Raw genomic sequence first — 14,954 nt, 5'->3', positions numbered from 1 at the left:
TTGTCCGATCGGAATTTTCTACACATGATCGGAGTATGTCCGATCGGACCAGTTTGTCGGAAAATCTTTCTAGCAAGTTGGAAAATTTGGTCCGACGGATATTCCGATGGAAACAGTCTGATGCATACCACACACAGTCGGATTATCCGACAAAACAGTCCAATAGGACACATTCCGATGGATTCTCCGACCGTGTGTACAAGGGCTTTGAACGAGAAGGTGTGTCTAATTTTATATATCATACATACATACATACATACATACATACATACACACACACACACACACACACTGCAATAGAATAGCATAAACATAATTAATGTAGATGATGAACTGGAGTGGTTATTAATGCAGGCATGTATCTGCATCCTAAAATGTCAAACGCGTTTCGTGTATGGGCACTCATTAGGGGCGGATGTTCAGGAGCATCTATAAAGCATAAATATAATTAATCTCATATGGCACTAAACATGACAGGAGGAGACGAGTGTGCCAGTCCTGGATACTTGCATATGATTAAATGCGATAAAGTATGGCGATTGTGGGGCCAGGGCCAGAAGGGTAGTCAGTCCCGGGAGCTAAGGTAATTTGGAGCCTCATGCCAGCATGGCGCACACACAGGGCCCCCCAGAACGCAGATAGCCAGTCTTCACAGCAAGTCAAAATGATGGATACGTGGTAACTGTCAGAGAGTCTATAATAAATTAATGGAGTATCAGTGTGCTACATAGTATTAACCACTTAAAGAGGAAGTAAACCCTGATGGGTTTACTTCCTCTTTCATTCCCTGCAAAGGCAAAGCATAATGGACTACTATGCATCGCATAGTAGCCCATTATGTGTCACTTACCTGACACAGGAGCCAGCGATGTCACCGCTGTCCCCTATAGCCCGTCACCGCTGTCCCCTGTAATCCATCTTTTCGGTGGGGACTCGCAGCTCCGCCGCTGTCATTCGGCAGAGCCACGATGACGTCAATCCCGCGCATGCGCATGGGAGCCGACACGCGCGGCAGCTCCGTTGTTGGAAATGCCGCGCTCAGTGCGCCTGCGCGCCGCTGTCTACGGCGCATGCGCCGTAGACAGCGGTGCCTGTCTTCAGGCAAATATCTCCTAAACCGTATAGGTTTAGGAGATATTTCTTGGACCTACAGGTAAGCCTTAATCTAGGCTTACCTGTAGGTCAAAGTGGTTTGTAAGGGTTTACAACCACTTTAATCCCCGGACCATTTTTCTGGCCAAAGACCAGAGCACTTTCTGCGATTCGGCACTGCGTCGCTTTAACTGATAACTGTGCGGTCATGCAGCATGGCTCCCAAACAAAATCAAGGTCCTTTTTCCCCCCACAAATAGAGCTCTCTTTTGGTGGTATTTGATCACCTCTGCGTTTTTTATTTTTTGAGCCACAAAAAAAAAAAAAAATACACACTTTTTTTTTACTATAATAAATATCCTCAGTTTAGGCCGATACGTATTCCTCGATGTATTTTTGATTAAAATAAATAAATAAAATATCACAATAAGCGTTTATTGATTGGTTTGCGCAAAAGTTAGAGCCTCTACAAAATAGGGGATAGATTTATGGCATTTTGATTAATAAAGCAATTTTTATCCTTACTGCGACATCATGGCGGACACATCGGCAAAACGGGGAGATGCTGCGTTTACATCGGCATCTCCCCGTTCTTCAGCTCCGTGACGCGATTGCAGGTATTCCCGCGGACATCGAGTCCACGGGTCGCACGGGCATGGTAAAGGAGCTTGCAGCACGCATGCGTGCATGGCAGGAAATTCAAAGTAACGTATGGGTATGTTACTTTACCCAGTCGTGCCATTCTGCCGACATAAAAGTACAAGAGTCTGTTGGCAAGCGGTTAATAAGAGACTCCAGTGAAGATAAACGGTGAAAATAATGAAAAAACTGTGCGCGTGATGATATACCAAAAGGCCCAGTTAGCAAGAATAATAATATAAAGAGAGATATGCAGAGACATCAGGGACAGACCCGCATCACCAAGACAAGACATACTAGGGAGTACAATTGGGGGAATCCGTAGTGGAGAAGGATCTGGGAGTTTTGGTAGATCATAAGCTCAATAATAACATGCAATGCCGACTTCCTGACTATAGAAGTTAACATATCTATAGATATTTGATAAAGACTTTGTTCCCTTTTTAGATATAGGCACCACATTGCCCCTATGCCAATCCAGTGTACCATTCCCGTAACTAATGAGTCCCTAAAAATTAGAAACAATAGTTGTGAAATGACAGAGCTCAATACTTTTAGGATTTGTGGGTGGATGCCATCTGGTCCAGGTGCCTTAGTCTGTCTAAATATTTCTGGGCCATATCACTTTTGAGCCATTGTGGATCATTTGGGGCTGTGTCTGTACCATCCCCATTATGGTACAGACACAGCTCCCCCATGCTCCTTTGTATACTACACAGAACTGAAGAAAGTATTTAATAAATTTGCCTTTTCTTTGTCTCCAGTCACCCACTCTAGATTATTTTGTAAAGGGCCTACATGTTCAGAACGGACCTTCAATCCGGGCTGCTTCGATGTCTCTTTTGCTCGGGAGCTGCAATGCACTTTGCGTATCCTCCCTTTCCCCCTTCCTACCGCCCTGTTTGGGGCCGTTGGGCAGGTAGCCACAGCGCATCGGCAATACGTCACCATGCCTCACGTAGGATGTCCTCCAGGCATCATGACGTGGGGCACGAGTTTTTCCCCACTCAGCCGAAACAGATGTGGGCCTCGTTCGTGGGCAGTGTTCACCAGCTTAGTCGAGGCCTCTCCTTGCACATCACATGCCAGCGTGGCACTGGTAGGAGTCGATGTTTGTGTGGGGCGTATATATGGCTTCTCTCCGGACACAGTTTTCCTTGACACGCATTCTAAGATGTCCCCCGTCACAGAAGCACTTACTCTTTGTTATACACATGAAGGTTACTATTTCTTGGCTAGCCAGCCACCTCCCTCTACAACTTGTCTTGGTGATGCAGGACTGTCCCGATGTCTCTGCACATCTCTCTTTATATTCTTATTCTTGCTAACTGGGCCTTTTGGTATATCATCACACGCATTTTTTTCATTATTTTCACCATTTATCTTCACTGGAGTTTCTTATTAATATTATGTAGCACAGTGATACCCCATTCATTTATTATAGACTCTGACAGTTACCACGTATCCTTCATTTTGACTCACTGTGAAGACTGGCTATCTGTGTTCTGGGGGGGCTTTGTGCATGCGCCCTACTGGCACGCGGCTTCAAATTACCTCAGCTCCCGGAACTGACTACCCTTCTGGCCCTGGCCCCATACTCACCATATTTTAATCGCATTTAATCATATGCAAGTATCCAGGACTGGCACACTTACCTCCTCCATGTCATGTTTAGTGCCATATGAGATTAATTATATTTATTCTTTATAGATACTCCTGAACATCCGCCCCTGATGAGTGTCCATACACAAAATGCGTTAGAAATTTAGGATGCAGATACATGCCCGCATTAGTAACCACTCCAGTTCACCATCTACATTAATCATGTTTATATTATTCTGTATAATATACATCAACATGATATGGAATCTATAAATTATTCTACATTACCATGTGCTGCCAAGCTGATATATATACACATATATGTATTATTATAATATCTTTTACTTGTTTTGTATTGTTGATATTTTTTTTTACATCTTTGCATGTTATTAAATGTTTTTCTATCAATCCACCTCCACAATTTCATTAGTTTATTTTAAAGTCCCAAATTCCTTCTTTATGTACTTGAACCAGGGATGGAGGCACACTACATATGTGCTTTATTTAAAGTCCCAAATTCGCCCCTTTATTCTATTAAACCAAGTATTGGTACCTTTGGAAGTGTGGGCAGGTGCCAAGTCCTGCTGGGAAATGAATCGGCATCAATATAAAGCTGGTCAGCAGAAGGAAGCATGAAGTGATCTAAAATTTCCTGGTAGAAGGCTGCGCCGACTTTGGACTTGATAAAACACAGTGGACCTACACCAGCAGATGACATGGCTCTCCAAACCATCACTGACTGTGGAAACTTCCCACTGGACCTCGTGCAAGCTGGATTCTGTGTCTCTCCACTTTTCCTCTAGACTCTGGGACCTCGATTTCTAAATAAAATGCTAAGACCCCTTTCACACTGAGGCGTTTTTCAGGCGCTTTGGCGTTAAAAAAAGCGCCTGTAAAGCGCTTGAAAGAAGCCTCATCTGCAGTCCCAATGTGAAAACCCAAGTGCTTTAAGAGCCCTTTCACAATGTCAGCGCCCGAAAAATGCTCGCAAAAGCGCAGCTTAAACTAGCAGCGCTTTACCAGCGTTTTTCGAGCGTTATTGGGGCGCTTTTAACCCCTGCTAGTGGCCAAATAAAGGGTTAAAAGCGCCCACAAAACGCTACTGTCAATAGTGCTTTTTAGGCGTTTTACAGGTGCTTCCTATTGATTTCAATGGGAAGGGGCGCTTTAGGAGCGTTGTATTCACCGCTCCAAAAGCGCTGCAAAGAAGCTGCTTGCAGGACTTTTTTTGACGCCCTGCCAGCGCAGCACCTCGGTGTGAAAGCACTCGGGCTTTCACATTGGGATTGCAGTTGCGGCTTCTTTCAGGCGCTTTTATAAAGCTAAAACTCCCGAAAAACGCCCCAGTGTGAAAGGGGTCTAAATGTTCCTGTCTGCTGAAGGCCGCTATCAAAAGAAACCTGGGTTTCCATAACCCCTCAGCAGTGCCACAGGTTGATTGGCTCCATGCCACGCTGCACTGATACAAAAAAGGTGCCCCGACCAAGTACTGAGTGCATACTATACTGTACATAGACACTCTTGAGTAAGCCAACATTTCTGTATTCTGAATTTTGGGTTTTCGCTAGCTGGCAGCTATAATCATCCTAATTGAAAGAATGAAAATGCTAGAAATAATATCAGTGTGTGTAATGCATCTACATAAAATAGGAGTTTCACGTTTTGAATTTTATTACTGAAATAAATTAACTTTTTGATGCTATTCTAATTTTATGAGATGTACTTGTATTACTTACTCTCATACCTTCTCCTGCACATACTGCCCGCTGCGTACCTCCACACTGACTGTGGTCATAAATTCTTGCACTCCTGTACACACTGCTTGCTAAAACGCTTCTTTATTAATTGTCTAGAATTTCCCCAACCTTCCCAGTTCTGGAACAGGCACACCTTACTATTCTTTATTAACATACTGCAACCTTTGCAAACACCCCCTGTCCAACCAATCCTGGCTGAGAAGAAGGGATCCGGCTGATTCCTGATATCACACCGACTCTGGACATAAAAACACACACTCAGCTGAAACGATCAGATTAAGAAAAGGATCTTCTCCCCACCACCCCACATCAGATGAATCATAAATGGATTTACCAGTCATCTGAAATCCCATAAGGCCCAGTTAAAAAACTGTACCACTGTAACACGCTAGAACGTGTGTGCACATAGTCCTGATAAAAAAAAAAAAAAAAAAAAAGTGTTTACATATCTTTGCTGTTTCATAGTGCGATTTGGAATAGATGACCTGTCCAATATTTCTTTCAATTCTACGTGAAATTGTACGATAGCGCGTTTTAACAATGTGCGTTGAGAAACTGCAAATAAATTGCAGCTAGATTGCCAATGCATAGACGTAAATAAGCCCCAACACAGAATGAAACAAGGATTGTTTAACGCTTTGTAATTCAGAATTTGTTTTTGTTTTTTAACCAGCTGATAGTTGTACAAACAAACCTTTCTTTCTTAGAACAGAGCTGTCAACAGGGTAGGCTTGACTATTACTATTTACATACATACATAATATATAATAAAATAAATAAAAAACACACACATATAAACAACAACCTACACTGGAGTTACACAAATAGATTGTGTTGCTTATTTACTTCACCTACGCATTGTTTTCAATATTGAAATCCTATTTTGCTTCATATCTCCTCCTCCCTTAAATTAACTTACGTCATCCGTCCTACAGAAATGGCACACACTCTAAACTCTTCTGCTATAGTGTTACGTCCAATTGCAGACTGTGAAGGCACTGTCACACTCTGTGCTAACTTCCCGTTACGAAATATTAGCCTCCATATCAAACAACAACGTCCACCAATGCCTACTGTAACTCCACCATATATATATAGTACAGGCTCGCCACCGCGTGCTCTCTTTCTCCGCCATAAGCTCGGACACTTACATGTTTCCAGGGCCCCGCAGTGAAGTGGCACAGCTCTCAGGTTTACATTGCTATTTACAAGAGACGGCTGACTCCCTGTATTTTCATAAAAGGGGTGTGTCCGAAGCAAGGCTCGGCCCTGATAGGACGCTGCACTCACATGACATGGCCTGCTTCCTCTATACGTGATTCTAATACAGTCTGTTTGCTGTGTGCTTCCTACAGTCTAGTTTTAACCAGTTTGACATGCGCAGCTCTCTGGATTTCTGAACGTGAAATCATGTACTTCTGGAAGTCAGAAGAATAAAAACATTGCCGATATAGTAGTGCGACAAATAAAGCAACCAAAAATAATCATTTGTCCAATTGACTATTTTGTAGCTGGAAGCTAGACATTCAGTTATATCTAAACCCAAAAGTTTTAATATATTGCAGCTCAGCAAACATTAGATGTGTGGCTGCATAAGATACAGTAGTTACTATTCACCACCACAGAAGTGAGCTCTTTCTGTGATTCAAAGCATTTGAGAGCTTGCTCCTATGGTGGTGAATAAGGATGAGCTCCAGCGTGTTCGCACAACCCACGTTGCGCTAATCACAGGCAGTGAGACATTTACCGATCTCTGCAGCCGCGCATCAGGACGGCGCAGTGACAAATTCCTGGCGGGCTTTGCACATGGGCTGTGCGAACACGCCAGAGCTCATCCTTAGTGGTGAAAGTGAACAATAACAGCCAGTGGCAGCCTGTCCACTAGGGGGCACCGCCCCTACCGGAAAAGCCCCTCTCCCACCCATCCATGTGTCTGGCCCCCCAAGCTTGGCTGACATATGGGGAGAATCTCCGGTGGTGTCACCCGATTGTCTCTCCTGTTGTGTCGTGCCAGCGTGATGCTGAGGGAGAATCGACTGGGTATGCTGGGTCGGCACACCATTCCCCTGTCACAGGTATCCATTGTTGAGCCAGCACATTGGTACTACATTCAGATTCTCGTTTTGTTCAGCTTGGCTCCTCAACCCATGAAAAACAAAGAAAGAACATACCATAGCTCAACCAGGGCCGGACTGGCCTACCGGGATACTGGGAGATTTCCTGGTAGGATGCCTGCCCTGGAGCCGCTTTTATTTGCGGCTGCATTGGTGCTCCCTACTGCACATCACAGCGCTGGTTGGCTCTATGTTCGGCGGCCACTCTGTAACACAGCCCCGCCCCCCCCAGACCAGCTTGTGTGATAGGCGGAATGTTGATTCTCTCTCCTCTTACACAAGGCGGTCTGGGGGGGGCAGGGGGCGTGTTACAGAGCGGCCGCCGAACACAGGGCCAGACAGCGCTGTGATCAAGAGGATGAGATGCTGCCTGTACAGCCCGCCCTGTGTGCCTGGATAGGAGGATCATCGGGGGGGCTGCATATAGAGGAAATTCCTCCATGCAATCGCTGCGTGCTTGCAGGAGGGAGAGGAGGAGAATCGAGCATTCAGCAGCTGCATGGAGGAATATAGAAAGCTCATTTCCTCTATATGCAGCCCCCCTGCTGATCCTCCTATCCAACTTCTTTTACTGCCCCTCCCCCCCAGTTCACCTTGTGCTCCCTGCCCCCCAGTGCTCTCCTCCCCCACCACACTCTCCAGCCCCCCCCCCCCCCCACAGTTCTCTCCACCCCTGTTCTTTCTGCCCCCCCAACCTGCTCTCCAGTTCTCCTTACCCTTCTCTAGCCACCATCCCAGTGATCTCCACTCCCCCCAGTGCTCTTCACCCCACCGCTCTCCCCCCTGCTCTCCCCCCAGTGCTCTTCACCCCCCGCTCTCCCCCCTGCTCTCCCCCAGTGCTCTTCACCCCCCTACTGCTCTTCACCCCCCCGCTCTCCCACCCAGTGCTCTCCCCCCCAGTGCTCTACACCCCCCAGTGCTCTCCCCCCAGTCCTCTTCACCCACTCCCCCAGTGCTCTCCCCCAGTGCTCTTCACCCCCCCAGTGCTCCCCCCCCAGTGCTCTTCACTCCCTCCCCCCCAGTGCTCGCCACTCTCCCCAGTGCTCTACCCCCTGTTCTCCCCCATGTTATTCCCCCCGTGCTCTCCCCCCTTGTTCTTCCCCCCCAGTGCACTCCACTCCCCACACTGCTCTCCACCCTCCACCCAGTGCTCTCCACCCAGTGCTCTCCAGTCCCCCCAGAGCTCTCCCCCCAGTGCTCTCCCCCGCAGTGGTCTCCATTCCCCCTCAGTGCCCCCCCTGTTCTCCCCCCCAGTGCTCCCCACTCACCCCCACTCTCTCCAGTGCTCTTCACCTCGGCAAACAAGCAGAAAAATAAACAGTTTGTCGACGCCAACAACATATTAAAAAAGCCTACGGCATATTCCCAGGGGGTCTCCCATCAAGGTACTAAGCAGGCCTGACCCTGCTTAGCATCTGAGATCAGAAGAGATCGGGCGCATTCAGGGTGATATGGCGTAGGCGAGCTCTGTGGCCACTCTCAACCCTCTTGACAAACGCCAAGATGATCACTTCGGCAAACAAGCAGAAAAATGAACAGGTCGTCAACGCCATCAACATATTAAAACAAAGCCTAAAGCACCTGGTATTCCCAGGCAGTCTCCCATCCAGGTACAAACCAGGCTCGACCCTGCTAAGCATCTGAGATCAGATGAGATCGGGCGCATTCAGGGTGATGTGGCCGTAGGCGAGCTCTATGGCCACTCTCAACCCTCTTGACAAACGCCAAGATGGTCACCTCGGCAAAACAAGTAGAAAAATAAACAGGTCGTCGACGCCAACAACATATTAAAAAAAAAAAGCCTATGGCACCTCGTATTCCCAGGCGGTCTCCTATCCAGGTACTAACCAGGCCCGACCCTGCTTAGCATCCGAGATCAAACAAGATCGGGTGAATTCAGGGTGATGTGGCCGTAGGCGAGTTCTCTGGCCACTCTCAACCCTTATGACAAACGCCAAGCTGGTCACCTCGGCAAACAAGCAGAAAAATAAACAGGTCGTCGACACCATCAACATATTAAAAAAGCCTACAGCACCCAGTATTCCCAGGGGGTCTCCCATCCAGGTACTAACCAGGCCCGACCCTGCTTACCATCTGAGATCAGACAAGATCAGGCGCACTCATGATGATTTGGCCGTAGGCAAGCTCTCTGGCCACTCTCAACCCTCTTGACAAACGCCAAGCTGGTCACCTCGGCAAACAAGCAGAAAAATAAACAGGTAGTCTACGCCAACAACATATTAAAAAAGTCTACAGCACCTGGTATTCCCAGACGGCCTCCCATACATGTACTTACCAAGTATTAAGCAGGCCCGACCCTGCTTAGCATCTGAGATGAGACGAGATTGGGCGCATTCAGGGTGATGCGGTCGTAGGTGAGCTCTCTGGCCACTCTCAATCCTCCTGACAAACGCCAAGATGGTCACCTCGGCAAACAAGCAGAAAAATAAACAGGTCGTCGTCGCCAACAACTTATTAAAAAAAAAGCCTACGGCACCTGGTATTCCCAGGCGGCCTCCCATACATGTACTTACCAGGCCCGACCCTGCTTACCATCCGAGATCAGATGAGATTGGGTGCATTCAGGGTGATGTGGCTGTAGGCGAGATCTCTGGCCACTCTCAACCCTCTTGACAAACGCCAAGATGGTCACCTCGGCAAACATGCAGAAAAATAAACAGGTCATCAACGCCAACAACATATTAAGAAAAGCCTACGGCACCTGGTATTCCCAGTCGGTCTTCCGTCCAGGTACTAACCAGGCCCGACCCTGCTTAGCAGCCAAGCTCAGACGAGATCGGGCGCATTCAGGGTGATGTGGCCGTAGGTGAGCTCTCTGGCCACTCTCAACCCTCTTGACAAATGCCAAGATGGTCACCTCAGCAAACAAGCAGAAAAATAAACAGGTCGTCGAAGCCAACAACATATTAAAAAAAGCCTCCGGCACCTGGTATTCCCAGGTGGTCTTCCATCCAGGTACTAAACAGGCCCGACCCTGCTTAGCATCAAAGATCAAAAGAGATCGGCCTCATTCAGGGTGATGTGGCCGTAGGCGAGCTCTCTGGCAACTCTCAACTCTCTTGACAAACGCCAAGATGGTCACCTCGACAAACAAGCAGAAAAATAAACAGGTCGTCGAAGCCAACAACATATTAAAATAAAGCCTACGGCACCTGGTATTCTCAGGAGGAATCCCATCCAGGTACTAACCATGCTCGATCCTGCTTAGCATCTGAGATCAGACGAGATCGGGCGCATTCAAGGTGATGTGGCTGCAGGCGACCTCTCTGGCCACTCTCAACCCTCTTGACAAACACCTAGATGGTCACCTTGGCAAACAAGCAGAAAAATAAACAGGTCGTCGACGCCAACAACATATTAAAAAAAAGCCTTCGGCACCTGGTATTCCCAGGTGGTCTTCCATCCAGGTACCTACCAGGCCCGATCCTGCTTAGCATCTGAGATCAAACGAGATCGGCTGCATTCAGGGTTAGTGATGGTCGAACGGTTCGCCCAGCAGTCGTTTCGCGGCGAATTTCGGCTGTTCGCGGTCCGCCCGTTTGGCGGACTATTGGCGCCGTTCGCCCGGCGGACTTCCGCATTTACTGTGTAAAAGAACTTTGACCTATGATGACACATCCATCATGGGGTACAGGACAGCCAATTGAGACATTACAGCACATGGACACTTGGACATTCCCCCTAACCTATAAATACACCCGATCCGGTGGCCATTTTACATTCTTTCTTCTGTCTTCTTTAGTCATCATCATTAGCTGTTACTATCAGGTCCACAAAAGTGCTATTCCAGTTATTGTTCCAGTAGCCTCTGTTTTGTCAGTTTATATAGGGACAGGCAGGAAGCAGTGTGTGAGGCAGTGAGGGTCAGTTTAATCAGTAGCTGTTACTATTAGTTCCACAAAGGTTCTTTTCAGGACTGGTATCAGTGGTATGGTAATAGGCTTGTACACGTATAATATTCTTTCTTCCAAATATAGAAAGAATAGTATACTTGACTGCTGCCCTTCTGCTGCAGTCTGCTAATCATTCACAACCCACTTGTTCCACAAAGCTCCTTATAAGGACTGGTAACTTGGTCTGTCTAGGGTGCTACAGTCTGAGTGAGGTACAGTCTGCCATTCTATAAGGACTGGTATCGGTCCACAATACATAGGGTTGAGGTGCACTACTGCTGACCGCTGCCCTATACTGCAGCAGTCCTTCATCGGTATAGGGACTGATGTACAGTCTGCTAATCACTCACACACAACCTATTTGGTCCACAAAAGTCCTTATAAGGACTGGTAACGTGGTCTGTCTAGGGTGCTACGGTACATAGGGTTGAGTGACGTACAGTCTGCGATTCTATAAGGACTGGTATCAGTCCACAATACATAGGGTTGAGGTGCACTACTGCTGACCGCTGCCCTATACTGCAGCAGTCCTTCATCGGTATAGGGACTGAGGTACAGTCTGCTAATCATTCACACACAACCTACTTGGTCCACAAAAGTCCTTATAAGGACTGGTAACTTGGTCTGTCTAGGGTGCTACAGTACATAGGGTTGAGTGAGGTACAGTCTGCTATTCTATAAGGACTGGTATCGGTCCACAATACATAGGGTTGAGGTGCACTACTGCTGAACGCTGCCCTATTCTGCAGCAGTCCTTCATCGGTATAGGGACTGATGTACAGTCTGCTAATCACTCACACACAACCTACTTGGTCCACAAAAGTCCTTATAAGGACTGGTAAGGTATAGGGTACTACAGTACATAGGGTTGAGTGAGGTACAGTCTGCCATTCTATAAGGACTGGTATCGGTCCACAATACATAGGGTTGAGGTGCACTACTGCTGACCGCTGCCCTATACTGCAGCAGTCCTTCATCGGTATAGGGACTGACGTACAGTCTGCTAATCACTCACACACAACCTACTTGGTCCACAAAAGTCCTTATAAGGACTGGTAAGGTATAGGGTACTACAGTACATAGGGTTGAGTAAGGTACAGTCTGCCATTCTATAAGGACTGGTATCGGTCCACAATACATAGGGTTGAGGTGCACTACTGCTGACTGCTGCCCTATACTGCAACAGTCCTTCATCGGTATAGGGACTGACGTACAGTCTGCTAATCACTCACACACAACCTACTTGGTCCACAAAAGTCCTTATAAGGACTGGTAAGGTATAGGGTACTACAGTACATAGGGTTGAGTGAGGTACAGTCTGCCATTCTATAAGGACTGGTATCGGTCCACAATACATAGGGTTGAGGTGCACTACTGCTGACCGCTGCCCTATACTGCAGCAGTCCTTCATCGGAATAGGGACTGGTGTACAGTCTGCTAATCACTCACACACAACCTACTTGGTCCACAAAAGTCCTTATAAGGACTGGTAAGGTATAGGGTACTACAGTACATAGGGTTGAGTGAGGTACAGTCTGCCATTCTATAAGGACTGGTATCAGTCCACAATACATAGGGTTGAGGTGCACTACTGCTGACCGCTGCCCTATACTGCAGCAGTCCTTCATCGGTATAGGGACTGACGTACAGTCTGCTAATCACTCACACACAACCTACTTGGTCCACAAAGGTCCTTATAAGGACTGGTAAGGTATAGGGTACTACAGTACATAGGGTTGAGTGAGGTACAGTCTGCCATTCTATAAGGACTGGTATCGGTCCACAATACATAGGGTTGAGGTGCACTACTGCTGACCGCTGCCCTATACTGCAGCAGTCCTTCATCGGTATAGGGACTGACGTACAGTCTGCTAATCACTCACACACAACCTACTTGGTCCACAAAGGTCCTTATAAGGACTGTTAAGGTATAGGGTACTACAGTACATAGGGTTGAGTGAGGTACAGTCTGCCATTCTATAAGGACTGGTATCGGTCCACAATACATAGGGTTGAGGTGCACTACTGCTGACCGCTGCCCTATACTGCAGCAGTCCTTCATCGATATAGGGACTGAGGCCGCGTACACACGCGCGGACTGTTCGCCCAACCTTGTTCGGCAAACAGTTTGTCAAACAGTCCGCTCAAAATTTGCATGAGCGGACTTGCCCACACACGAGCGGACTGTTTGACGAACAAGGTTGGGCAAACAGTTCGCTCAACTTTTGAAATGAACGGACTCGCCCACGTAAGGAGGAGGCAAGTCCGCCCATTTCGAGCGCGTGTACAGGTAGGCGGGGCCCGCGAAGGAGACGTCGCGGGCTCCGCCGCCTGGAATGGGCTTAAAGGGGAACCCCAACGCCGAAAAAAATCGGCGTGGGGGTTCCCCCCAAGTCCACACCAGACCCTTGTCCGAGCACGCTACCCGGCCGGCCAGGAAAGGGGGGCGAGCGAGCGCGCCCCCCCTCCTGAGCCGTACCAGGCCGCGTGCCCTCAACATGGGGGGGTGCCTTGGGGAAGGGGGGGGCCGCGCGGCCCCCCCACCCCAAAGCACCTTGTCCCCATGTTGATGAGGACAAGGGCCTCTTCCCGACAACCCTGGCCGTTGGTTGTCGGGGTCTGCGGGCGGGGGGCTTATCGGAATCCGGGAGCCCCCTTTAAGAAGGGGGCCCCCGGATACCGGCCCCCCACCCTATGTGAATGAGTATGGGGTACAATGTACCCCTACCCATTCACCTGTGAAATAAAGTACAAATAAAAACACAACACAGGGGGAAAAAATATTTTATTGCACAGCCGGGGGTCTTCCGTCTTCGGGGGTCTTCTCGCCGGACTCCTCCGCTATGTGTGTGTAGCTCTTTTGCCAGCGGAGGAGTCCGGCTTTCTTCCTCCCCGCCGCCGGCCTCTTCTCCCGACTTCGGGGGTCGTGTCCCCCTCTTCGGTTCTTCTGCCGGGCCACCGCGCCTGGTCCGGTGGCCCGGTCTTCTGTCGCCGTCTTCCGTTCTTCTGTCGCCGCCTTCGGTTCTTCTGCCGGGCCACCGCGCCTTCTTGTAGCTCTTTTACAGGCGGTGGCCCGGTCTTCTGTCGCCGTCGCCGCCTTCCGTTCGTGTTCTTCTTCTTGTTCTTCTTGTTCTTCTCCAGGCGATGTTGACACGTCGCTCCCTCCGGCCGGAATGCCAGAGCCGCCCTGCGCTGTGACTTATATAGTGACAATGGGGCGGGGTCACATGGTATATGTCACATGGGTTGATGTCACATGGTGACCCCGCCCCCTTACGATGTCATAGTCCCCATGTGACATCAACCCATGTGACCAACCCATGTGACATATACCATGTGACCCCGCCCCATTGTCACTATATAAGTGACCGCACAGCGCGTCCCCGGCATTCCGGCCGGAGAGCTCGTCGAGTCAACATCTCCAGGAGAAGAACAAGAAGAAGAACACGAACGGAAGGCGGCGACGGCGACAGAAGACCGGGCCACCGCCTGTAAAAGAGCTACAAGAAGGCGCGGTGGCCCGGCAGAAGAACCGAAGGCGGCGACAGAAGAACGGAAGACGGCGACAGAAGACCGGGCCACCGGACCAGGCGCGGTGGCCCGGCAGAAGAACCGAAGAGGGGGACAAGACCCCCGAAGTCGGGAGAAGAGGCCGGCGGCGGGGAGGAAGAAAGCCGGACTCCTCCGCTGGCAAAAGAGCTACACACACATAGCGGAGGAGTCCGGCGAGAAGACCCCCGAAGACGGAAGACCCCCGGCTGTGCAATAAAATATTTTTTCCCCCTGTGTTGTGTTTTTATTTGCACTTTATTTCACAGGTGAATGGGTAGGGGTAC

At 48.8% G+C, this 14,954-nt stretch overlaps 1 protein-coding gene and 7 pseudogenes across 1 annotated transcript in view; all 8 read right to left on the bottom strand.

Annotated features, from left to right (window-relative positions):
* LOC143974429 (MAP kinase-interacting serine/threonine-protein kinase 2-like) overlaps positions 1-6,371 on the bottom strand; it is a 182,846-nt gene extending 176,475 nt beyond the window's left edge. The window contains 1 exon segment of the mRNA XM_077475806.1: positions 6,242-6,371. The gene's annotated coding sequence lies outside the window, so the exon portion shown is untranslated.
* A 2,402-nt stretch (positions 6,372-8,773) lies between these two features.
* On the bottom strand, positions 8,774-8,892 carry LOC143978781 (5S ribosomal RNA; annotated as a pseudogene).
* A 111-nt stretch (positions 8,893-9,003) lies between these two features.
* On the bottom strand, positions 9,004-9,122 carry LOC143978834 (5S ribosomal RNA; annotated as a pseudogene).
* A 105-nt stretch (positions 9,123-9,227) lies between these two features.
* LOC143979000 (5S ribosomal RNA) lies at positions 9,228-9,346 on the bottom strand (annotated as a pseudogene).
* A 343-nt stretch (positions 9,347-9,689) lies between these two features.
* LOC143978878 (5S ribosomal RNA) lies at positions 9,690-9,808 on the bottom strand (annotated as a pseudogene).
* Positions 9,809-9,914: 106 nt separating this feature from the next.
* LOC143978747 (5S ribosomal RNA) lies at positions 9,915-10,033 on the bottom strand (annotated as a pseudogene).
* Positions 10,034-10,139: 106 nt separating this feature from the next.
* Positions 10,140-10,258, bottom strand: LOC143979657 (5S ribosomal RNA; annotated as a pseudogene).
* Positions 10,259-10,365: 107 nt separating this feature from the next.
* Positions 10,366-10,484, bottom strand: LOC143979535 (5S ribosomal RNA; annotated as a pseudogene).
* Positions 10,485-14,954: the final 4,470 nt, after the last annotated feature.

This window comes from Lithobates pipiens, unplaced genomic scaffold, assembly GCF_037356315.1.
Source record: "Lithobates pipiens isolate NorthernLeopardFrog02 unplaced genomic scaffold, aLitPip1_a1.2 Scaffold_13, whole genome shotgun sequence".
NCBI lineage: Eukaryota > Metazoa > Chordata > Amphibia > Anura > Ranidae > Lithobates > Lithobates pipiens.
The sequence above is the reverse complement of the archived record's forward strand: the minus strand, read 5'-3'. Positions and strand labels throughout refer to the sequence as shown.